Here is a 24864-nt window from a genome sequence, read left to right on the forward strand (position 1 = left end):
TTCCCTGCTTCGCTTTAAAAAGTGAGGTCTGTTCTTAAAGAAAACTGCTTGTGAAACCACCAGTGGGAAGTTTTCACGTACAAAAGGGGCAGCATTCTTCCCTCTGCCTCCCTGCCCCAGAGATTTCACTGCAGTTTTCCCCACTTCAGCCTGATTTCACTGATGATTTTGCTTCTGGATGTCCATTTACTGACTGTTTGGTATTCACTGAAAACATTTGTGCCCCGCTTGGTGGAGAGGCTGATGGAAGTAGGGGATGAGGGGTTCAGCCTATGCCTCACCCTCCCCTCCCCAGGCTGCCTGCAGGTCCTCTCCCAGCACTCCCAATGTGCCATCATGGCCTCCCATGAGCTCTGCCCATATCAAACTGGGACAGACTTTTCCCGACATACCGGGAAGTCTTGGGCATCCCATTTGCTGTGTGTATGATCAAGACTTTATGGGGGAGTGGAGAGCAACTGCAGAGAAGAACCAGAGTTAGCACTGCAGTGCAGTATGGAGAGGAGTGGACAATCCCTGGGGAAATCCTGGCACGATGCTTGCTTGGGAGAGAGCTTCCATATATCCTCACTGATCTGTACTCTTTCATCTTTATGTGCCTGCTTCTAACTTGCCCTGTTTCAGTATATCCCTTCTTCTTTCCACCATAGCCATAAAACAAGCCAGGGAAACACCAACTGCTGCAAGCCTGATGTAAAGAAATAACCCTGAAACAGCGGAGCCAGATGTGTGAGGTCTGTGCCTCTTCTCTAGCACTACCTTGGGTCCCACAAACAGCATCAGCACCATCTTCTCCCTCTGCAAACCATCGCAAAGAGATAGGCCTTGCGTGCACGTCGGCAGAAGGGAAGCTGTCTCACAGCCCTGGTAATAGCTCCAGCATATGCCTGCACTCCCGGCTTGTTTTGACTTGCGTGGGAATCTTTGCAATCAAAATGATATGACAATTCCAATCACTGTCGATCGCTTTAGGCAGGTGTAATTCAAGCTCTGGCTGCAGACGGTTGTCATTTAATTAAAAAGAGCCCAAATCTGCGTAAGACTGGGGAAGGCAAAGAGGAGAGCCTTAAGGGCGGACTTGTTGATAATAGGGAGCGGAGGATGCCAGCAGACTTACTCAGAAGCTTAGCTGCTCGCACAACCAGGTAACGCCGACATTATTCCCTGCGTCACAGGCGGAGACATGTGCTTGGCAAGCTGTGGTAGGCAACACGATTATCCACTTATTTCTGTCCAAATTGTGGGGAATGACTTGAGGACAACACAGAGGGAGGCCCTGCGCAAATCTCTTCTTAGTATTGTTACCAGCTCTAGGAATTCACAGGCTCTTAACCCTCTTATCTCACCATTTTACCACTTGGATTTCATTCCTGGCCCAAGCAGCACTTGCTGTCAGCCCTACAGGATCAAGCTCAGCTGGGGCACAAACGGCTGCAGCTCTCTTTGGTTTGGTTGGCCCTCCAACCGTGCAGAGTTTGTCCCTGTTGTGCTCCCTTTGCATCTGCTGACTTGCCAAGGTTGGTATTTGCAGTGGGCTCTGTTTTCCCTGTTTCTGACCCAGATTTCAATGTTCTATATCTAAAATGAAATTAATAGGTCCTGTTACTGCAGCAGGGGAAGTGGTGGGCAGTGAAGGAAGCTTCAGTCTTGCGTATTGCGGGTAAATTGTGCATTTTGAAACCATTTTCAGTAACTCGTGCCCTGATGTTGCCATGGTTCACCTTCTGCAGCACCTGCTGTGCAAGGCTCTTCCTCTTCTTGGGGATGTGCTTCCAGAGCTCGCCTTCATGGAAGGGAAACTGAGGCACACACCTGGCAAATACCACATGTGAGATCACTGGATGGAGACGAGCTCAGAGCTCGGTTCTGAGCTGTTTTAGCCTTTGGACCATCCCATTATGAAATAACTAAGCCAAAGGGAAAAGTCAGTTTAAATATACAGGTAAGTCAGGTCACCTGGAGAGCTGTCAGAGGAGTTTTGTGTCCCTGCTCCAGCAACTGTGGCAACATCCCTTCACTCAAACCCAGTGATCCTGCTGGCTGCTGCAGCAGCCCATATTACCATGCATAAACCCAGCACAAACGAGGGACCAAGGGAAAGACCTCCAGTGCTGGGAGGTGTTGAGCTGATGGAGGGATTTCCAGCTGCAGAGATGGCAAGAAATGTCACCCTGTGGTCCCTTGGCCCGTGGGGAGTGCCTGTGTGCATTGGTACAACCTTGCACATGCGTGTCTCAGAGCGTGCATCAGGCAGGACCTAATCCAGCTCAACAAACCCATGCTCAGTGTCCTACTTGGTGTGCGAGCTGCTGTTCTGACGTCTCTGAGCTGCGGGATGCAGGGCCTTGTACTCTTTTAATTTAGTCCTGTCGCAGCAAATGGCTGACATACTCAGAACCAAATTTTAGGGAGAAGGGAGATGAAAATCCAGAGGAAATTGCTGTCTTCCCGCAGCGCTGACTCCGAGCTGTTTGATATTCTCTCTTTTTTAAGGTTTGCTTGTTTTAAAGCAACATTAATTAGAAAGATGCTGGAGTGTCAAATAGAAACCACTCCCTGAATAACCTCGCTAATGAGCATGTTATTAAAGCAGGGTTAGGAGCTCCCTAGAGGGCTCTCACTGGATAGGATTAAATTAAAAAAAATAATCATCTAAACTAGAGAGAAAATCTCTGTTAGTCTGCAGTGATGAATGTAGAAAAGTCCAATGAAAAATGGCTTTGAAAGGTTTAAGTGTATGTCTTCCTGTCAGGGACTAGTCCTTCTCCATCCCTCAGGGGCTCACTCAGGCAGGGAAGAAGGTTTTAATGAAGCAGAGGGCGGAGGGAGTTGCAGCTCAGAGCCTGGCAAGCCCAGGTGGTCACATCTCTGTGCCCCCAGCTCTTGCCCATGTAGGTCAGCAAGGGAAGTCCCTGCATGCCAGCAGGATGGACCTTGTCTCTGTCCAAGCCACGTGGCTTGTAGGAGGCAAGGACCAGTGGAGCTGGGGCTGCTGAGACCTTGCATCAAGAGATGAGAGGGTGCTGAAAAGTTTGCCTTTCTCCATTGCAGTGTTTTCCCAACAAAGCCCTGCAGTGGTCTGACCACCTTGATCCTTTGAGGTGGGGACATCTCTGGCTCCCATTCATTGACCTGTCCCATAGGTTCTGGAGGCATCTATGGGAGGAAGGAGACAGCAGTAGTTCTGGGGCAGATGGGGCCATGGGATGTGGTCACACTCCACTCACCCCTGACAGCAGTGTGGGGATGCTGGTCCCCACCCCAGCTCCGTGCTCAGACAGCCCTGGTTGCTGGGCAGCTTTGGGAGAGGGATAGGGAAGGAGAGGTTTTGTGGTCCCTGGTCCTTCCTTTCTGCTGGAAAGGATGCAGAAGGATTAGGGCAGGAAAACTGTTCTCATACCGTCTGAAGACAGGCATGAAATGCTTTATCAAAGCCTCCCTGCAGTCAGTGATGACTTCCAAGAGGAATTCCAGCTTTTCCATGGCTTGTCCTTGCTTCCCATGGATGATGGACAGATCAGCCCTGCCCCAGCCACAACGGGGGCTGGCTGGGGCACTGATTACTGCACCTCCAGCCAAGGAGCTCAATAGCTTAAGGACTATTCTTTGCCTGCAGTAGGCATGAGCACATTTGCAGGGGAATCTTGGCTGCCTGGGCTGCTGCTGCCCAAGATATTTGGGCTGTGCAGGCATGAGCATCTCTTTGGAGAGGATTTTGTCCGTGTGCAGAAGGAGGTGTATTGCTTGCCTTTGCAAAGCACTGTCTGGCAGGCTGATGCAAAACATGCCAGCACCAAGCTGTGACTCTAAACAAAGAGAGGGAAAACACTATTTTATTTTCTCTGCTGCTGCAGTGAGTTGGGATTTTTTTCTTTTTTTTGCTTTCTTCTTGGGGTTTTTTTTGTTGTCTTTTCTTTGCCTGAGACAGGTATTTGATTCTCTGTGTTCCCAAACTCTTCCTCAGGCTGTCTCCAGCAATCAGACAGAGTGACAGCTCTGAAACTCTCCAAGTTAACAAGTTCAAGTGCTGATGATTAACTAGATTCACAAAGTTGATTGGAAAAAAATAGGGATATAAATAAATATTCCTGGAGATATTCCACCCCCTGTAGTCATGAACTTTGAATAATTGGAGGGAATTATGCTGAGTACTAATCAAAAGGGTTGGGGTTTTTTTTTAATTTGCTAATTACTGCTGGGTTTCATCAGTGTCAGACTCTAATCATCTCAAGACATGTTAATTGACCCTTGGGAGTTGTTTATCTGATGCTGAAAGTTTTAGATGGGGTCATACAAAGAAATGCAATCACTGAGGTTACTTCTTGCCTGCCACTCAGACAGAGGGAAGAGTTGAGAAGACTTTGGGTCATGAGGACGTGTGCGCTGCCCTTCCCGTCGGCTGAGCTCCAGAACTGCTCCTCATGGATACCGTGGCTTCCTCCATCCGCTGGGGACCTTCTCTTTCTTGTCCCTTGCATTTCAGTATCCTCTCTGCAGGCCGCCTTTTTGTTACACACACAGATATTAACTGTGGTGATCCACATCCAGCGAGTGTTAACAGTGACATCCCTGGGGGATGTGGCAATGCTGTAATGCTGCTCCTTTCCATGGTAAAATCTGCTGGGAGAGGTTTGTGGTGCTGCAGGAGTGGCTGCTGTGGAGTGCAGGCATCATTGTGGATGGGGATGGTTTCAGGGTGTTTCCTGAGCAAATTCAGACCTTTAAATCCAGACAGTGGTTATCCTACAGTGACCAGAAGGAGGTGGGAACAGAGAGTCACGCTCCTCCCCATGGAGACAAGGATGCTGAGATGCACGCTTCAGAGTTGGGCCACCTTTGCAAGGTATGTGTATGCAGACCAGTCTTCTCCCTAAGCCATGTCATCTTTTTCCATTATTACCCCAAAATTCACTTCCCAGGCAGTTTCACAGCCTGGCTGCATCACCTATCTCATGTCCTGTTAATGAAACCAGAGGAGGTGGGAATTAGTGGGATAAAAGTTGGGGCGCTGTGGAGCAGGGAAGCACTAAGTAAAGGGCTGACAGTTCACCAAGTTTCTCAAGGGCAGATTTCGGGAATGACAATATTTTTATCATATAATATTTTGATTAATGACCTTGGTATAAGAATTAGTCTTATGCTAATGAAACACTCTAGAGATGCAATGCTGGGAAATATCCTCAATGCAGAGGCATGTTATGTCATACCAGAAGACCTGGGTGATTTCAACATGAGTAGAAGTGATTAAATCTAAGAGTGCCAGCAGTGCAAGGTCACACATGTAAGGGCAGATGACGAGAACTTGTACTACAGGCTGGGAACTGAGCAGCAGCTCAGGAATATTGCCTGAGTCACTCAGTTAATGAGGGGTGACTACCACTGCAGAGATGCAACCCAGCCCCGGGACAGCTCTGTTGTGCCTGTCACAGCAGGAAGCAGATGTAAGGCAAAGTAGGAAGCAGAGGAGCATTCCCAGGTGGTGTGTTATCCCCATGGCAGGTAGGGCCACCACCAGGAGCTGTACCAGGCTCATGAAGAGGGCTGAAGCCACCACATTGCTACCTCCTAGGGTGTGGTGTAATGGGGCAGTGGCCAGCTGCTGGAAATACTCAGAGAAGGTGTTACCTTGAAGGGCTTTATAGAATCATAGAATTGCAGAATGGTTTGGGTTGGAAAGGACCTTAAGATCATCTAGTTCCAACCCCCCTGCCATGGGCAGGGGCTGATCTGATCCTTTGGCATTGCCCTTTGGAGAGAGAAGAATGGGTACAAAGCACCTCTGGTGGCTCTGACTGCATCTGTGCTGTGTGTATCTGTGGAAGGAGGAGCTCTGAGGCAGGATCATGCTTCTGGAAGAAAAGAAAAGGTGTTCCTGATTTACAAAGGCTTGCTGGTGAGTGGGAGGTTGAGGAGCAGGGCCAAGTTGCCCTGGGAAAGCTGGTAGCCAGATTTCCCCCAACTCCCAAATGAGTCTTTACAATGGATCATTGTGAAGGACAGGGATATGCCCCTACGCCTGGAGCGTGCCTCTGTCCCATGCTGCTGTGCCCAGCCACAGATGGTACCCAAGCAGGTTTGGAAACATATGGAAGCTGGAGGGAGACCACAGCGTCTCCTGGGGCTCCTGGTATCAGCCCAAACCCTCATGGTGGAGCAGCAAGCCCTGGGGCTGAGCTCTGCACATCTGCTGGAGCCGCAACTTCCCGGTGACAGTGATGGAAGGACCCATGTTCCCATTCCTGACTGATAATATTTCACCACCTCTTTTGTACCCATTTTCATTTTGATTCCAGGATAATTTGTATCAGTTTATCAAATGTGGCCTTTCTTTCATTGCAGAAGAACACAAACCCAACTGCGACGTTGAGGTGTTATTGACTTAAGGCATATATATGTGTGCAGTTTTATTTGATCATCTTCATTATTCTAATTTTTCCCTTCACATCTTCTTTTTCCTCTTTATTACATTGCTGGCTGTTGGAGGCCCTAGGAACAGAAATAAAATTTCTAGATAATATTTCTTCATAAAAAACATCATTTATTATTGTTTCTCTCTACCAGTAAATGCCAAGCTCCTTCTCTCATTTCTTATAAGCCTAGTTTAGCATCTTTTCTAGCAAGGCTTGGATAGATACCTGTTGAATGCAACAGCACTTGTGCCCCCATCCTGGCTGTGCCCAGCGGTAGGTGTGCTAACAGAGGTCAGGTCTCAGCCACCGGCAGCGTGTCATGTGTGAACACATGGCAAGTCCTTGCTGCCACAGCAGGACCCTCAGTGTGGAAGAGATTTGTTCAGGCTCCTGCATTTACCCTGTAGCAATAAGAGGTAAGAAACTCCCAACAGCAGTGCCTGATCCTGCACCTCTTGTTGTCATCAAGATGCTGCTTGTTTAATCTCAGCTCAGATCCTTCCTCTTCCATTCACTTCAGTAGTTCATCTGAAAGTAGAAGTAGAGGTGTCTCCAGAAGACACTTGAGCTCTTGTTTGCTGTATTGCTGTTTCAAGGAAAAACCTTTTCTGTAAAACACACAAAAATAACTAACGACATTAATACAAACACATACTTCAACTACTGTTTAAAACTGTCACTAGGTTAAAAAAGAAATACTGGTGCTGCATCCCAAATGCGCAGTAATTATGTGGCGAATCTCTTTATTACAGGGTGTCAATCAGGCAACGATTTAGCTGTGAGTGAAATCGCTTTGTGTCTCCACTGATATTCCCAGCACGGAGCTGCAGGCTTTCGCCTCTCCATAATGCTTCTTGAGGTCTGCGTGCCTGTGCCCAGTATGTCTGTGTAATACATGGCTGTAGGAGGGAGAATTGGGCACAACATCTGCGCTCGGCTTTTAGGGAAGGAAATGCTTCTGCAAAGTACCTGTCCATCAAAGGAAAACACGCAAATATTTGTCCTAATTATGTGCATTGCCACGTGATGCTCACAGGCAACTGCACCGCAGTCCTCCAACCTGGATGTCCAAGTTAATCCTGTGAAGTCCAGGTCCATGGACCACAGTGTGGTGGATTATTTGTGTTTTGGCCTAGAGGCTGCAGGGTTTGGACTCCTCCATCAGTCGCTTTAAGAGAAAGCTGCTCAGTTTTGTGTCTAAACACAGCAGTGAGCTGCTGCTTTCTATCAGAGATCTGTAACCCTATTGATCCTCCCTTGTCTGGGCTGGGAGCTGGAGAACGGGTGACAACACCTGAGCCTCTTGGAGTCAATGGGAGGGTGAGAAATGCAGGCATTTCCCCACCTAGCAAAGGGCTTTCGCTTCATTTTCTCCTGCTGCCTCTGCTATCAGCTGCTGGGATCTTGTCTGCAACTTCTGCAGGGAGATAAATCCTCAGGGAGAGATATTGCATGTATCCTCTGTGGCTACGCAGCATCAGGGACTGTGTGGCTGCAATGAGTCTCTCCCTCTCCCACCCATCCTGGCGATTGCTCACCGAGGGTAAACCTCTCCTTTCCTTTTCCTCTCCTTGTCTCACTCCTTATCTCCTCCTGCTCCCCTGCATTTCCTCTTCCCTCCAACACCACCTTCCCTGCTCTAACACTGGTGGGTCAGGCTGTGGGCTGTGTTCTCCGAGGGGAATGTGGGTCTGGTGTGGAGCAGTGAGGGATGGTTTGGGCAGGACCATAAACCTCACATCGGTGCTGGTTTGCAAGGGTCTGAAGAACCAAGTATGTGGTTTTCTTTTCCGCATCCCCCCTTTCTCCTCCTGTAAGTGGGGTGGTGGCTGCTCTGCTGCTGCATCCCAACAGGGCCTGTTTCAGCAGCACTCAGAGGACATGATACCAAATCACTTTGGGAATGGTTTGTGATAAAAGTGCAATACAAACAGATAATATCATCATACTCTACTGTTAACAGGCTTAAATTCCAAGGATGGGGAGAAGCTCCTGTGGAGAGCAGAGCTATCTCTCAAATGCTTCTGCTGCAATTTAAAAGCACTCCCTAACCTGGGGAGGGTAGTTTCACATCTCTCTTTCTCCAGGGTATATATCAGGATTTCTGCCTGCTTGAGGCTGGAGCCCTCCATCCTGACTAGATTCAGCCATGGTTATTGCTCTCCATGAGTCCTGATGGAGCATGACGGAGGTGCGCAGCTGCACCCACACACCGACCTGCCTGTGTGTCCCCTTGGTGAGAACAGACCCTCGTACCAAGGGTGGTAACTTGTCTCCTTTCACCAGACCCTGCTCGGCTCCTGGCATAAGCTGTCTTTGCAGGTACATCTCCCTTCCCATGGGAAAACAGCTCCGGGTTCCCACTTTTCCACCCAGGATTAATCCTGGGCTGTGGCCAAGGGTCCCTTTACAAGAAGGACATGTTGGATGGTTGCAACAACCCCACTGGGGCCAAATCAGCTGTGAGCCTTCAGCATGTTTGCTGAATGGTGTCCCTGCAAATGTGTCACCTCTGTAGAGGCTGGATGCTGTCTGGCTCATCCTTTCCCCTGTCCCAACTCCCCACTTCCCTCTGCCCTTCCTTCCCAGCAGGATTTTGTCCCGAGCCATCAGGATGCAAACTTGAATTAGCACCGCTCTTTGGTCTGTGCCTTGCTGACTTGCCTCCTCACCCCCTCTCCCATCCTTCTGCAGGTCTCTTCAACCATCTCGTGGTGGGGTGATTTAAGCCACCTCTTTGCCATGTGATGAATGAGGCCAACTCTAACACCTGCCGTGTGACAGTGCAGCCCTGTGCTCCCATGAGCCACCCCTTTTGGGGCAGGCACTGAGGACAGCAGGGCAATCATTGCCTGGTTGTATTTATTGCTGCCACTATGGTCCTTGGCTGGTCCATATGGGAGAGTCCCACGGGTGAGGTAGGAGTCAGTAAAAACAAAAGAGAAAAAGAGAAAAGCATGAAAGGCCAAAATTGTTTTCCTAATTAAACCAAATATCCCACCCTTTCAATTTACATTGAGGGATGGAAATTGTTTCTCTTGGCTGGAAAGGAGGCATTTATATCCAGATGTTGCTGGTGTGGATGGTGTCTTGACTGGGCTTTTTTGTTTTGGTGCCTTTGTGAAATAGCTATGTTTTCATGTATTAGGTTTGGTTTCTGGTTTGAACAGTGGGTTCCTTAAACTGGGTCCTCCCTGGTGCTGCCTGGGAAGGCAGTGGGGGTGCCAGGGATGGAGAGTGGGTGCAGGAATGTCCTCAGCAGGAGGAATAGGAGTAGTAAGTATTGAGGAGCTCTGCTACAGCCCCTTAATGCCTTCATGAGAGCATCTTCAATCCCTGCCACTCACTCTCCCACCAACACCAGCTCAAGGCACGAGTGGGCCCCAGTTCAGCCATGTCTTAATTCTGACTGGTTTTAAGTCACTGCGTTTTCCCTTCATCATTTCTTTTGCAGTGGGGGCTTTTCCCCCACTTGGCATCATTTCCCTGCTCATCTCCGGCTCAGACAAGGCAGGAAACGTATTTTCAATGTATTAATTAAAATGCATTTGCAGCAGAACATCTGCATGGAGAGCGATAGATCACCAGAGTGTGTGTGCATGTGCGTGCGCGTTGCAGGCTTCCAGATAACGCATTGCTTTGCATAATTTATTCCAGCCAGCACAGCAATAAGTTTCATAGCCTGTGATCTTCAAGTATGTGATTATCAATCTGCAACCGAGCTCCACATGACCCAAACGTTAGATTATTGCCAGATAAACCTATAGGAGATGCAGGATGTTTGGATCTCCATCATCGCCAGCCAAATGGGTTGTATGGGATGAGATCAAATGCTCTCTTTTGTTAGATCCCACTGTACCGAAGCGATGGGTCTCCTCAGGTATTCATCACTGCCAGCTATTTGAGGAAAGGATGGTCTTTGCCAATGATGCTATTCAATTTCCTGATTGTTCAGCTCCTATCGGTTTAGCTTGGAAGATAATAAGATAAGAAACAGAGACTTCCCAGTCAATAAAAGGAAACCTCAGAGGCTTTTTCCATCTTGCGTCTGTCATACTTTGTTGATATTTTAGCTGCAGAGCATTTGACAGCTGGTTGTAAAACTCTTATTTCCCCTTTAGAGAATTAAATGAAGAACATTTAATTTATCCCGCCAGGGTTTCCCCAGGTGACCCGGGGAACAGGTCCCTTTCTGGCAGCTGAACCCAAACTGGAGGAATTTGGAGCTTTCTCCACCTGGGGGAGAAAAAACCTGGTGATTTCATTACCTCTATGCTTTGTTTTTTCATCATCAAGCCAATTCTGTGTTTTCCAGCATTGGTTCCACCTCCTGTGAGTTCCACAAACCACCTGGCCTTGCCAGAGGCAACCAGGATCTCCTGAGTGGAGATCTTGATGCAGGATTGCACTGGGGTCCATCCATCTCCAGGCACTGGTGCAGCTGGGAATGGCAACTGGGTGAGTTTGTCCTGCACCAAGCACATGGTGCTTCCCCCTTGGGGTGGGCAGACGTGGAGGCTGGTGCCTGGCTACATCAACTTGCGACATCCCAACCCATTTAGTGGGTCAGGACATTAATGGTCTAATGGTTAATGTCATTAATCAATATCAGGCGAAGGCTCCCTTAACTGTGCCAAGGGCAAGCGGCTGCCTCAAAGCAGCATAATAATTATGTATAGCCCAGGTAATTATTTTTGTCACATCTTCCTGGCAGGAGAAGACCATTTTGTGGGATGGGTTTAGCTACCTTCCTCAACATGCCTATGTCTTATTTATCCAGAACAATACGCTCAGCGTGATTTTTTTTTTTGCCTCCTGTTCCCTTTTAGCGTTGTTTCCAGCCCACACTGCTTTGAATTCAGTGAGGTAAATTGTGACTGGGAGGGGAAGCTGCAGAAATCCTCTGAACTCCCATTCTCCAAGCAAAACATTCCCCTGGGATCTGACGGCATCGCTGAGTAACAGGTCGTTCCCCTCCCAAGGGGCTTGCGAGTCTCGGTGGAGACAAATGCTATTTTGGATGGCTGTAGTCACTGCAGTCTCGTCACAGCTTTGCAGCCTCCCTGGCAGCTCCTTCCTTACCTGGGTACCTCTGAGTCAGCAGCCCCTCGTGCTGTGCTATTTTGAACGTTGTGTCACTAGAAGGGAAATTACCAGGGCCCTGTCGCTGTGGGTTGATGTGGATGGAGGAGAGTTGCTCCTCACACTCTTATGTCAAGGCTGCGCTCAGCCTGCCTGGACTTTGATGAAGAAGATGAAGGACCAGGAGGTCTCTGGTCCTGGGATGCTGGGGGAGAGGAGATGCACGGTGTGATTCATTCTGAACCCGTTTCCAAATCTCTTCCTGAATACACTCATGTTCCCCTTGATCTCTGGTCAGCCTTAGAATAAGAGAGGAAGCTGAGATGATGTTATTAATCCCAGATTTGGTGTACTGGATAGCTGGATTCCCATCTGAATTTACAGTTTGTCCACTGCTTTCATCCATCTTAGTTTTTTTCTGCTTTTCAGAGCTAAAGAGTTTAAGTGGCCATGGCTGAGACCCAACCAATCCTCTCTTGTGCCTTCACCTACGCATCTCGGCTGTTCTCTCCTCTCTGCCCATCTTCCTTTGGCCCAAATATCAATTAACCCTTAAATATCCAGGTGGTCATGCACAGGAACCAGTAGCCGGTCTCCATGGTCGCAGTCACACTGTTGCACTGACATTTCCCCTAGTTGTGGGCATCTTGAACATGCAGCTTGAAGGTGCTGGTGAGGTTTCCCTGTCTGGATTTAGCACCCCTTGTCTGTTGTATCTGCTGTGGATTTACGCAGCTTTGAAAGACACACACTATTTTGCATGGGGACAACCTCCAAAAGTGTTTAACACATGAGTTCTCACTCAAAGGTGTCCTTTCATTTACTGCTTTCACCATCAGCAATCTATAAAGGTTTAGGGTGCCTTAGGGAATTGCTTGCTTTAACATCTTTGCCTCAGTAACATCACGGCTGCTCCTGGTGCAAACAGGCATCTCCCCACCGCATCGGAGCATCGCCCATCCTCTCTGCCTTGGCTTTCTCCCTCCTCCTTCCTCTTCCTCTGGGTCTACTTGCAAAGTGTTCGCTATAACAATTGAAATGGATATAGTGGCAATTTGGGGAAGAGATGTTGTTTAAAGCTCTTTAATTTAAAGGATGCTAATTCACTCCACTCTAGCCTCAGGTGAGTTATCAAGCTATATGGAAGCCTCCTATAGTCTGTGTGACCAGTGGGAGAATGATTTTCCTTGGTCAGTATTTAGACACTTTGTTGAGCCCATGGCCTGCAGGGCATCCCACTGAGGGTGCTGAGGGGAACAGGGAGGTCAGAGGAGGCAGAGACGCTTTGGAGCACCATCCCCATGGAGCTGGGATGCTGCCATGGATGTTATATCCCTGGCTGGGGCTCCTTGTCCTGCAAACTCTCTCTTGTCTGCCCTGCTTGGGACCACAGCACAGCAGGAACCTGAGGCAGGGCTGTGTTCAGCAGCCAGAGATCTGTGTGAAGGCAGTTGCTGGGAATAATAAGAAGAAACTTGGCCACTGCTGACCCCCAGCAGGTCGAGTGCTCCAAGGGCTGTAGCTAACCCATGTGAAAAATTGGCTGGAGCCTATTTTTGAGACCTATTCAGCCTCCAAGCCAAGCTGGATAAATACCTCTTCAAGCCAGGGGGACAGCTCCAGTGAAAAGCTGCAGGGTAATTCCCTGTGCTTAAAAGACCCCCACACCCCATCCTGAATTATTCCTGCCCTGTGCCCCAGCGTGCTCCCTTATCTCTCAGGCTGCACCATGTGCCCCTGCTCAATTGCTCTGCAATCTCCCCTCTGTGTGATATTGCGGGATAGTCCACCGCATTAGCAAGTGCAACTTGTTTTTACTGCCCAGTGTCTCTCTGTGCAATATTTCACTGTCTTTCTGGCTATTATCCTGGCGGCACAAAGTCCCATTGAAATTCATGGTGCAAGTCGCCCATTTGTTTCCTTTGAGCTTTGCAGGGTTGTTCTGTGCAGCTTTATGCATATCACTTTTGCGATGCAAAGTGAGGGTAATGACTTTACCTGCTCTCTTTCAAAGCACTGAACAAAGCCTGTCCCCATGCTGTAGACTGATTTTGGAGTATTTGTTCTAGGGTTTGGGAGGGATGAATCAGAGCTCTTAGGGAATGTGCAATCTGATGCTCTGTAAATAAAAAGAAAGTCATGCTGCTTCTACGTGTCTCCAAGGCAGGAGTGTGATCATGTCAACCTTTCTTGCTGGGGGCCAACTTCAGGGATGGCTTTGGCAAAGCCAAGTAATTTCATCTCAATGACAGCCCTAGAATAGCATCGCTTGGCTTTGCTCTGCCTTTTGAAGGACAAATGAGGCCTCACACATGACAAAGTGAGGCTCCTCAAGCAGAGGGTCAGTGGAGACAACCTCAGATGGACACAAGGAGTGTAGGAGAACCAAAGTCAAAGCAACAAAGGGAAGACTTTGCTCTGAAGACCTTCAGACCCAGGCTGACTTGCCTCCGTCACCACGCCAAAAGAACAGCATGCCTTTAGTGTCTTAAATGAGGCCCCCAAATCAGTGGGCACTTGTAAAAACGAGGGTCATAATGTCTATGCTTGGGTCTGTGCAGTGCCAAGAAGGGCAGAGACAAGTCTTTTCTCTCTATCCACTGGTGTTTGGAGGTAGCTAAGAGTACAGGGTGGATTTTGGACGCTGGATTTTGGACATTGCTCTGGGATGTGTGGCTTGGAATGTGTGTTTTGTTGGGCTATGGCACAAATTGCAATTTGAAGATTTGATGGCAGACTCCTTGGCTTGAAAGCACCTGCAAGCTGAGAGTTGTTCATCAGAGAGACTTGTGAATAACACTGAAAAAATGCACTGGAGAATTTCTCATTCTCTTCACGGACAATGTGTGTATGAGAGAGAATTAAAAAAAGAGAGAGAAATATCTTTAAAGAAATTACACATTGTGAATTATTCACTCTGTTTACTCACTTGGAGGTCCTCAGGTGGAAAGAACTATATATTCTGCGCTACAGTAGCATGTCAGGGTACCCGGAGGGGACGAAAGAAACCATCAACTGTGGGATGAGTCCCCTGGGGCCTTTGTGAAGGACACCCAACCTTTGCTGCACTGAAGGCAAAGTCATAGCCAGAGGATCCTTATGCTCCACAGGGGTGCAAGCACAGTAGGGAGATAGTGATCAGCATCAGTGAGGAAGAATAGGACCAAATCAAGCCTATTTCCAAACTTTGGTGGTCAATACAAGCAGCACATGGTGTAGGGAGGTGTCTCTTTCTGAGATGCGGTTGAGTGCTTGAGTGCCTGGATGACAATTCCATCATCCTCATGGAATCACCTTAGCTGCCAGGCACAGCAAGTAAAAGTAGAGCTAGAGACCAAACCAGTCCTGGATGTCTCCACCATCTCTGGGTGGAAGGCCTTAAGCAGAGCGATTCATGATGTACAATCACTCTGCATCTGGGCTCTGGGCTGGCAGAACCCAGCCCCACTCCTGATGCCTTTCACTGGCATAAAATTGACTTCTTCAGGGTTTCAAAGAAAAAGAAAAGAAAAATAAAATCAGAACAAATGGGAAGCTACAAAAACGCATCCGAGCTCCCAAGTCTACAGCAGAGGTGATTTGCAATGGGTAAGGTTTTAGCACCCTGAAAAATTGGGGTAATGATGTGCAGTAATATTTGTCATCACTGAGGCTGAGTGTGTTCAACAAAAATGTTCTGAAATGCAGCTTCTGCCTGAGCCTGGTAAGTCTTTCCCAAATGTAAATATCAGTGTTGTTTTCCAAGCATTCTTTAAATACCATAAGGCCTTAGTCCACTTACAGCACTAACAGCTCATAAAATGTCATTTTTTATTTTCTAATTAGTCTGATGATTTTTAGATAGGATTTGACAACAACAGCAAAGCAGCATCTCAGGCTGCAGGAAATTATCCCTTGGATAGCAAGTCACCCACAGCCACACTGGCACAGCGCTGGGAACCGCATGGCAGCATCCCCTTGTATTGCTGGATGGTGACTCGGCGGTGGGGCAGATCTACTCACCCTCCAGTGGGGGACACCAACCAGTCTCATAGTGATGTGGAGGGGGAAAATCATGCTCTTCCCACAAGGATTGTTCTCCCTTTCGATCCCTGTCATGGCACATTTTGCACGTGCCTGCAGCAGGAGCTTGAGGCACAGCCCTCGGAGCACTGGATGGAGCAAGACTGGTTGGATTTTTGCCCTGTGTGCACAGTGGGTCGTTGCTGTTCTGAGTCTCACTGGGGGGGTTCAGACACTTGAAGTCATTGCCTTTTGGCGGGGAGGAATGGTCTAACTGAGCAAAGGACCCCAGACCTCCATCCCTTGCCCCATGTGGGGTCCCGTGGAGGTAAGGTGGGCACATTGGACTCTTCCCCCAGGCTCTGCACAGAGGCAGCCACAAGGCTGTCACATTGCCACCTTTTCCCTTGGTCTCCCCTATAATGGGGAGTGCTTTTTTCCCTTGGAGGACACCAGGTTGTCACAATCTCTGTGACACAAACAGAATGTAGGATTGAGCCCTGCTGCTGTGGGCACTGCGTGGGGACAGCTCAGCCCCTGCCCTGAGTGAGGCCAGGAGGGACATCACTCGCCCAAGGTCACATCGTGTTTTAGAGCCATTGATGTCCTTACCTAACTTAACACCTTCCTGTTGTGCATGGATGAACAGAGCCCTGCCCAGCCAACGCTTTGGCTCTTGCTCATCATTTCCCTTCCAGGTGATGCTACAATAGGTAACAGAAGAGCTCTTGTTCCCGTTACTGCCATCACATCACTGGGAGAAGCAGCCAATGTTTTATTAACCGGCTCTCCCTCCCATACCACTTGTTAAACTGGGTTAGGACTGCTTGAACCTGCTGTGTCAGACGTCATCTTCTGCTAGTTGAGAGCCCAGCAGAGGCTCTCCTGACCCAAGACACCTTTCTCACAGCACTCCTCCCGCCGTCGTGCGTAAATAGATCAGTCATCCCAGCAAGGCGACGTCTTCTTTTACTCCTTCCTGTCTTTAATAATATTATCAATGTCTGGTTTAGATTTTTACTAAATATAGGGCCAGAGGCTGGGCTGGCGTCAGTTCCTCTCAGAAGAACTGGAACAGCTTGCTCAGAAGTACTTATTTCTTTTATTAATTTATCTTGGGTTGCAAAGTTGTTAGATTGCACCACATCTTTTCATCCCCCCATTGGCCTGGTGGAAATGATGCCACTCTAAAGCCTGTCCTTGATCCATGGGTGAGGCTTGAGGTTTGGGGGAGCCTGCCTCTCCCCAAGCAGCCTTGGGGAATTGGGTGCAAAGAGGCTTTTGCAAACCTTCCCTCTCCTTGCTGCTGATCTCTGTGGGTGAAGACCTGCAATGGAGCACGGTGCTGGTGGCATCCCTGTCCCCTCCAGATGATTCCTTACAGGTGCCATGGGCCAGACCAAACTCCAGGGCTGGCCTGAACCTCCAGTGCTTCCGGCACCAAGGAGGGGGCTGCACCCTGGGACACCCCATTCCTGGCTCCAGGGGGGGCCTGGCAGTGTCCTCCTCTGCCCAGGGAGACGTGACAGCTCGCTGATGCAAGCCCTGTGCTGGAGAGCCTTCCCCAGCAGAGGCACAGGAAGGATGGGAGACACTTGACCCCATGGTACCCTCATGGTGGCCCCCCGCCTATTTCATGTCACTGCCTGTGCATTTATTTGTCCAAAGCAATTTAAATGGGAACTACTTGACTACAGGGCATCCCATGGGATGAGGGAGAAATGGGATATCCCTGCTCCAGGAGGGGAGGGGTCTCCCATGCTTCCAGGGCGTGTGAGCCCAAGTGGTGGTTGGGAAGGGGAAGGGAAATGGGAAGGGGAAAGGGGAAGGGGAAAGAGGAAAAGGGGAAGGGGGAAGAGGGGAAGGGGAAAAGGAAGAGGAGGGAGAAGGGGAAGGGGAAGAACCCCAAAGCAACCAGCTCACACAGAGACCAAGCCCCACAGCCTCCCCAGTGGGTTGGGGGGCAGATGAGGGCTGTAGGGCAGAGGATGCTGGAGCCCCTGTCCGCTCCATCACACAGGGGGGCCTCCTGCCTTTCCACGGGCGCTTTCCCAGGGCTGTGTCTAACGCAGTGAGCACTGTGCCAGGTTGCCAGCTGCTGTCTGGAGAGGGGCCATGGCTTGCCTGTTCCCAGGCTGTCTCCCAGCTCTATTACTCCACACTTCAGGATTTTTGGCTGTGGTGGTGGTGTTGCTATTAAACTGAAATGTCTCTCCTGCACCCCACCTTCTCTTGTCTTCCCTGCCACCTCCTTGCAGGGCTGCAAAAGGCACTCACAGGCTTGGAGATGGGTTTGGAGATGGCTTGAGACACCTTGGGCCACCACAAGACATGCACTGGACAGTCCTTACCTCAAATGACAGTGCCTGAGGGGAGAGAAGAGCACTTTTATTCTGAGGGCTGTCTGAGTGCCAATCACCCTGAAATTGTGTGTTGTGATGCTAAACCAGTATAAAAACTCCAAGCAGGAAGGGGGGATGGCAGGCTCTGGGTCAAATGAGGGGTGGTCTGGGGCAGGAGGAAGGGGAAGGGCTGAGCACAGGGTGCTGGGGACCCCAACGTGCATCACTGTCCTGGCTCTCCCAGCCCCTGTGGTCCCAGTGTCACCTGAAGCTGCACAGCTGGGCCCAGTTTGACCCATGGAGGTTCAGGTTTGGTGTGAGGGGTGTCCCCGTGTGTGCACGATGTCGTTCACGCACCATGGGGAAACACACAGAGGTGTTCAGATGGGCTCACAGACAGACACACACTTGCATAAATACAGACACACTCCCCCCACGGCCTGTCGCACACACACAGATACCCCCCGACACACAGACACACACCCCACACAGCCATCCCCGCACCCCCCGCAGTGTGTCACCACATGCACACACAACCAGTGTCACACACACAGGCAGATGTCCCCGACAGACACACTCACACCTTCACAAACCCCTCCCCAGCGCTACTCGTACCCCCCGCGAGGTGTCACACACGCAGTGTCCGTGTTGCACACACAGTGTCACACACATCAAGTGTCACACGCACAGTGTCACACACACAGTGTCACACATGCACACGGTGTCACACACACACAAACACAACCATCTCCCCCCCTGCCCCGCTCCCAGCCCGGCTCTCCCGGACAAGCCGCTTATCGCTCCATGTCGTGACAGCACGCCCGGACCCAGCCGAGTCGCACGGAGCCCGGGCGAGCCAGGCTCAACCGAACTGGGCCGTGCCAAGCCGAGCTGTGCCGAGCAGAGCCATACCGAGCCATACCGAGCCGAACTGGACCGCGCTAGGCCGAGCCGAGCCGAGCCGCACCGCCGTGCCGTGCCGAGCCGAGCCGAGCCGTGCCCATCCCATCCGCGCTGAGCCGTGCCGATGGGAGCCCCCCGGGCCTGGCAGCGCTGCCCGGCGCCGCCTGCACGGGCAGGGCTCTCCGCCTGACGCAGTGAGGAGCTGCAGCCCTTCTCTTCTCGGAGGCCGGCTCCAGCATTGGGATTTGCTCGGCTCAGGCTGCGTTTCCCTGCCCGCCTCCTGCCCCCGGTCCGCCCGCCTGGAAGGGCGCGGGGAGCCGCAGCCGCGGGTGCTCCCGCCGCCCATCACCGCGCCTCGGGGCTGGGCACGCCGCCGAGCGCCGGGAGCCGCCGCCGAAGCAGGTAAGTGTGACCGCAGCCCCCGCCGCAGCCCGCCCGTTCATCCCCCCCTCCCTCCCGGCCCCGACCCCCGGCTGAGCCCCCCGGTGTCTCCCCGCCGCGGCGCCCGGCGGTGCCCGGGGACCCCGAGTGCCCGGCGAGCCCCGCGCAGCCCCCGGTGGCCGCTCCCTGTCGCCAAACTTTTGGCGGCTGCAGCCCAGGATGGGGCTCGGCGGGCGGGGACCGCGGGGCGGGCGGCGGGGGGAGCGGCGCGGGGGTCCCTCCGGTGCGACGGGGCGGGCGGGCCCGGGGCTCCCCACCCGCAGGGTCGAGGGCGCGGAGCCGGGGGAGCACCCCCTGTCCATGGGGGATCCCACCCTCGGGGTGTCCCCCCCACCTGCGGGGTGCATCCCTGTGCCTGCGGGGTGCATCCCTGCCGCCGCTGCAACTGTTGCCCGCGGGAAGCCGCGGTGCTCCGGGATTAGAGCCGGTGCCGCGGGCAGCAATGTCCTCTCGGGGATGGGGTGGGGTCCGCTTCGGGCGGTGTGTGTGTGAGTGCCTCACCCAGCACCCCAAATAACCCTGGTGGCCTCAGGCCTGGGGGCTGTGGTAGCGCCGCTCCCGGCTCTCTCCCCCTGCCCCCCCAATCCCTCTGCATTCCCACGCCGGCAGCTCGGACCTGCCTCCCCACATGCGCTCCTCCAGCGGCTATTTCGGTCCTCGCGAAACGTGCTGCACATAGAGCTTTAATTAAAGGAAATCAGTTGAGGGGGGCAGGTGTGGGGGTCCCTGTTCCGGTGGGGGGGACACGGCATCCGGCCGGTGTCCGGTGTCCGAGACGGCGCCGGCCCCGCATCCTCGCCCGGTGCGGCTGCGGGTGGACGGCCCGGGGGAAGCGGGGAGCAGCGGCCGGTTTGTGAGTTTGAGCCGCTTTCGCTTGCTTGTTTTCAAAACAGGGAGTGGGGGACAGGCGGGAGCGTGTTCCTGCCCGGTGGGTGTGTTGCAGTTTTAATTCTAATGACAGACGTTGCTGTAAAGTTCCGTCTCAGTTCCCAAATTCAGGCTGAGCCCGCAGGACCGGGGCGGGTGTTGAACCGCGGCCGGAGTTACCAATGAATTTTCTTGACTGCATTTTGATAAAGCTTTAATGAAGCGGGGGTCCGCGAGGGGTGCCCCGTCCGCACCCCTGCGTGGGGCTGGGATGCTCCCCTCCTTCTTTGGGGGGGATCCCTGTGCAGGACACCCCCCCCCCCGCCTGGGTCCTGCCTCACATTACCGGTGATGCGGTGCCCGGGGATGCCAGGGGGGGTGGGGGGCAGCTCCCCCCCGGGCAGACCCCCTCCAATCATCCCAAACACCCCTGTGGTCCTCAGCTCCATCCCGCTCGACGTGGAGCGGGGCTGCTTCACCCGTGCGCGGCGGGACCCGGCCGCGCAGCAGCGTCCCGGTGCTGGGGACATGCTGGCCAGTCGGGGTGTCCCCTCCCCGCACCCTCCTCTCCTCCTCCAGCTCTTCCCGGCCAGAAACCTCCGCACCCCCGCTCATCCCTGCCTTCCCGGGGCCGGGCAGCCCGTGGGAACCGCGATGCTGCCCACATCCAGGCTGTGATTTGCAGCCCCACGGAAGGAAGGGAATGGGGGGCCAGTATCAACAGGCTCTCCCGAGGCTGGGGCCTCCGGGCTCAGGCAGTCACAGCCGCTCACACCTTCCTCCCATCAGCTCCGAGCTCTTCGGTGCCGGTTTTGCACGGTATGAAATATTTAGAAGTTCGCAGCGGTGAATAAAGCGATCGTTAATAGGAATTGATGGCAACGCTGGCCAAGGGGGTGGCACCGCCTGTGCAAACGGCGCGGCTCACCGGGGAGCGGGCGGGGCCCTTCGGGGAGTATTTTTAAGGGGTTTCACCCCAAGTTAACGGCTTGTCGCTCTCAAGGCTCCGGCAGCGCCCAAACCCAGACGCTGCTCTTCACATTTCCGACGGTGTCTTTAAGGGGAAAAGCGGATTTTTCCGCCCTGCCTGGCTGGAAAGAACAACCCGATGTCTGTGCAAAGAAGAGGCATCTCCCTCCTCCCCCTCGAAGTTTAGCACCTAAAATACCCCCCTCCGGCACCTCCCGCTTGGCACCTTGACGGTCTCAGACCAGTCCAGAGCCCCCGGTTTTGCCCTGGCCTGGCGGGGTATAGAGGCAGCGGGGGGAAATGGGCAGCGGGGTGCTTTTGGTGGGATCCAGAAGGTGTCCCCAGCCCCCCAAAGTGCAGCGGGGGGCCAGGCAGTGCTGGGCAGCGGGGGGACCGCCGTCCTGCGGAAGGCTGGGGCAGGAGTGAACTTGGCTCGGTGACTTGGAGGGCCCTGGGATATGTGGGGGACACGGGCCGGGGTCCGGTGCCTGCCGGGCCGGGGAGCCCGGGCTCCCCACACCGGGCTCAGCCGCTCCGAGCTTGAGTCAGCGCTTTTGTAAGCGGCGTGGATGGGGCAGCGCTCCGCGGAGCGGGATGCGGTCCTGCCGCTGAGGCAGCGGGAGAGGGGGAGCAAGGACGGGCTGGGCTGGGGGCGAGCAGAGAGGGGAAGAGGGGTCGAGGTATACCCGGGGGGTACGGGCCCACCCGCGCCCTCTCCGCGGCAGCCGCTGCTCAGTAGCGCCGGGGAGTGGGATGGGGCGGGCGGAGGGCGACCCGACGCCCCGGTGACGGGCGCCAGACACCGTCTGTAATCCCCCAGGCGGGTCGGTACCGTGCCCACTCCCCCTGGCACCGCGCTGGGGTCGGTCCCACGGCCCCGGTGCTGCGTGTCCCGATCCCGGCCGCCGCTGCGGGCTGGGGCAGCGCCGCTCTGTGACAGCAGAAAGTGGCTGGAAAGGGGCGAGGCGTCACACGCTCTGCCTCCGGGAGGCAGGGAAACGCTGAGGGACCGATGGGAAGGCATGAATGAATGAATCTCCATAAAGAGCCCCAAGCAGCAGGGAGAGGGAGAGAGGAGGAGGAGGAAGGAGGAAGAGCCGGAGCAGGGCAGGCAGCAGCAGATGTGACGCCGGCAGGTAAGGAGGTGGCGGTGGTCGCACAGCCCCGCAATGGCAGGTTGGGGGGCACAGCCGAGAGGGGGGACAGGAGCTACCGGGACCCCGCGTGTTTGGATTTTATCTTTATTTATTTTATTTATTTTAGGGGGGATGTTTCCCTACTGAAAGATGTGGGATTCCCCAAACTTCCCAGGACTCCCCCCACTTCCCCATCCCCCGGTACTGCCGCCCCGCGTCCCCGCTGGCTGCGGGGGGGCTCCGGGCTGAGCCCCTTCCCCGAGGCAGCCCCTCCGGCTTGTGCTCGGCGCTGCCCGCCGCGGCGGGAGCCGTGCCCTGGCCTTGCCGAGCCGGGGGAGCAGCTCCACGGAGGTGACCGGCACCGGCGGCCGGACCTGTCCTGCACCGGGGCAGCCCCGAGCCGGGCCCAGCGCACCCACCGGCAATGAAACCTCCTCGGCCTGGCGTCTAGATGCACCCTACGGGGGGCGTACAGGTCCTGCTTCGGGAGGAGGTCAGTGGGGAGCTCCTCTCCCGCGGTCTCCGTCCCCGCTGACGTTATGTAAGGCAGAGGAGTGTGTAGCGCTAGCACCGGCTGAAGCACCGGGAGCTCACCCAGGGATGCCTAGAGCGGAGCCCAGCACCGTCCGACTGCTCTCCATCCTCTGCCTCACCTACCCTACTGCTTGGGGTGAGCCACCGCGCTACCTTCTTCCTCCTGCCTGCTGCCTTCTGCCCCCCGGCCGCTTCCTCCTTCCCCCTGCCCACTGCAGGGATTGTGCTTGTGGGTCGAGCAGGCGGGCAGCTGGACAGCAGGGCAGCATACACACACATACATACACACGCATGCATACACACATACACACATGCATACACATGCACACACACAAACACCCCTTCCCAGCCCTGCAGCCCGCGCTTTGGCTCTTGTGCAGAGCTGCCCTGCACTAATGCTGCCCATGTACATGCACACACCCCCCGTTTGCTGTAGCAGCTTTGCTCTCGCAGATGGGTCCACTCCGAAGCGATGCGCGCTAGAAGTGTTTATGCACAGACACCCCGCGGTGGGTCACGCTCTTGCACACACACGTGGGGCAGCGCACGCTGTGGGTGCCCGCCAGTGCCGGCGCAGGGGTGCTGGGTGCTGTCTCAGGCAGGGATCTCGTGTGGGATGGGGCTGGCTCCCAGCCCGGGTGAGCGCTGGGGAAGCTGCAGGCCTGGCAGGGCAGCCTGGCTGGCTGCGGTGGGCAGCTCTGCGGCTGCCCGCAGCGTTCCCCTCCCTGACCGAGGTGCTCCGAGCGGGGATCAATAATGCTTTTCTGATTGGCTTCAATTCCCCATTCAAAGTAGTCACTGCATTAGGACTTGATTTTTTTCCCCTTTGACTCCGGGCCAGATTAGATTGTGAATTTGGCTGATTTCAAGCAACTGGGGGAGGGAAGAGTCATACAGAGAGTGAGAGAGAACTGAAATATCCTACAGGATCCCCTGGAGGGGAGAGAAATCAGGTCTAGATAAGAGCTTGTTCTCCCTGTCTGGCTAATGCTTTCCTGTTTGATGATCAGAAAACACAAGATCTAACCTCTCACCAGGACGGCTTAACTATGAAAGGTCAGGCTTTTGGTTTGTTTGAGGTGCAAGGTTTATTATTAAGAGCTATGGATTATTTATTACGGTTCTCCCATCCTATGCTAAATGTAGGATTGCACAGTGCATGCAAACAGAAGGATGTGGCCGGTGCTTCCGAGGTTTCCGAGTCGAGCTCTGGATGTAGCGCTGCGGTTGGAAGAGCTGCGGTGGGGACATGTGGTCCATGCCCTGGAGAGCCCAGTGCTGTCCTGCCTGTTTGTAGTCTCAACCCCATCCTCAGGCATTTTTCAGTGATGCTTATTTCCCCTGTGCATGTGCTGCGGACAAGTGACCAGGTTGTGCCAGTGAAACCCAGTGTCCCAAAGGGACAAGGGAAGCAGCAGCCAGGTACATCCTAACTGCACTGGCCCGGGTGGAGTTTCCCTGCTGGTTGCTCCAGGGCTGTGATTTCACACCAAGAAAAGCTACAACAGCAGCACAGCAACACCCGCAGCATCCCAGCTGCTGGCACTTGGCTGTGAATTGGTGTTAACTCCAGGTGTAGCAAAACCCTGGGATTAGGTGATTTCTCTGCAAAGAGCACTAGAAAGCCCAGTGAAGCAGAGGGACTTAAGGAGGAGTTGTTGCAGGGCAGTGAGAAGCTTCAGGAGGTGAGGATGTGGGGCTTGGGGCTTGCTGCATGTAGGTTGTGCCTTTTGGAGCTGTCTGTGATGGTGGAGCTGGTAGAGGCATCAGCAAGGCTTTTAGGTGGAGGGTGGAAGAGGGGGGGGAAGTTGCTGTAGGGGGGGCATGAGCTGGGAGCACAGCTTTGAGCAGTGTTTTGCATGATCCAGTGTGGTTGCTGGATTGTTTTGGTGTTATGAACCCAGGGCCTGGGGAGCGTCTGAGTGAGCCTGATGGTGGGGCAGCTCTGGGGCTGAGTGTAGTGAGGTGGAGGAGTGATGGTCACTGGCAAAGTGGGCCCAGAGGAGGCTGGTGGGGAGGAGAGGAGCTGGGTGGGCTCAGTGGGATGGCTATGGAGCCATGTATGGCCCCAAAGTGTGGGTGAGGAAGGAGGCAGAGCTGTGAAAGCAGTAGGGCTATGGGGACCTTGGGAAGAAGGGGCTGGAGTGGAGACCCTGAGCCCTGGTCCCATGTCTGCTA

General features: G+C 53.4%; 1 protein-coding gene across 3 annotated transcripts in view; it reads left to right on the plus strand.

Annotated features, from left to right (window-relative positions):
* Window positions 1-4821: 4821 nt before the first annotated feature.
* ELFN1 (extracellular leucine rich repeat and fibronectin type III domain containing 1) overlaps window positions 4822-24864 on the plus strand; it is a 120811-nt gene continuing 100768 nt past the window's right edge. Inside the window, exon 1 of one of the 3 annotated variants that reach the window (XM_030484382.1) lies at window positions 4822-4843. The gene's annotated coding sequence lies outside the window, so the exon portion shown is untranslated. Of the gene's footprint in view, window positions 4844-19021; window positions 19142-22048; window positions 22153-24864 lie in introns of those variants that run through there. The other 2 variants (XM_030484380.1, XM_030484381.2) reach the window with 2 other exon arrangements.

The sequence above is a fragment of the Strigops habroptila genome, chromosome 4 (assembly GCF_004027225.2).
Source record: "Strigops habroptila isolate Jane chromosome 4, bStrHab1.2.pri, whole genome shotgun sequence".
Lineage (NCBI taxonomy): Eukaryota > Metazoa > Chordata > Aves > Psittaciformes > Psittacidae > Strigops > Strigops habroptila.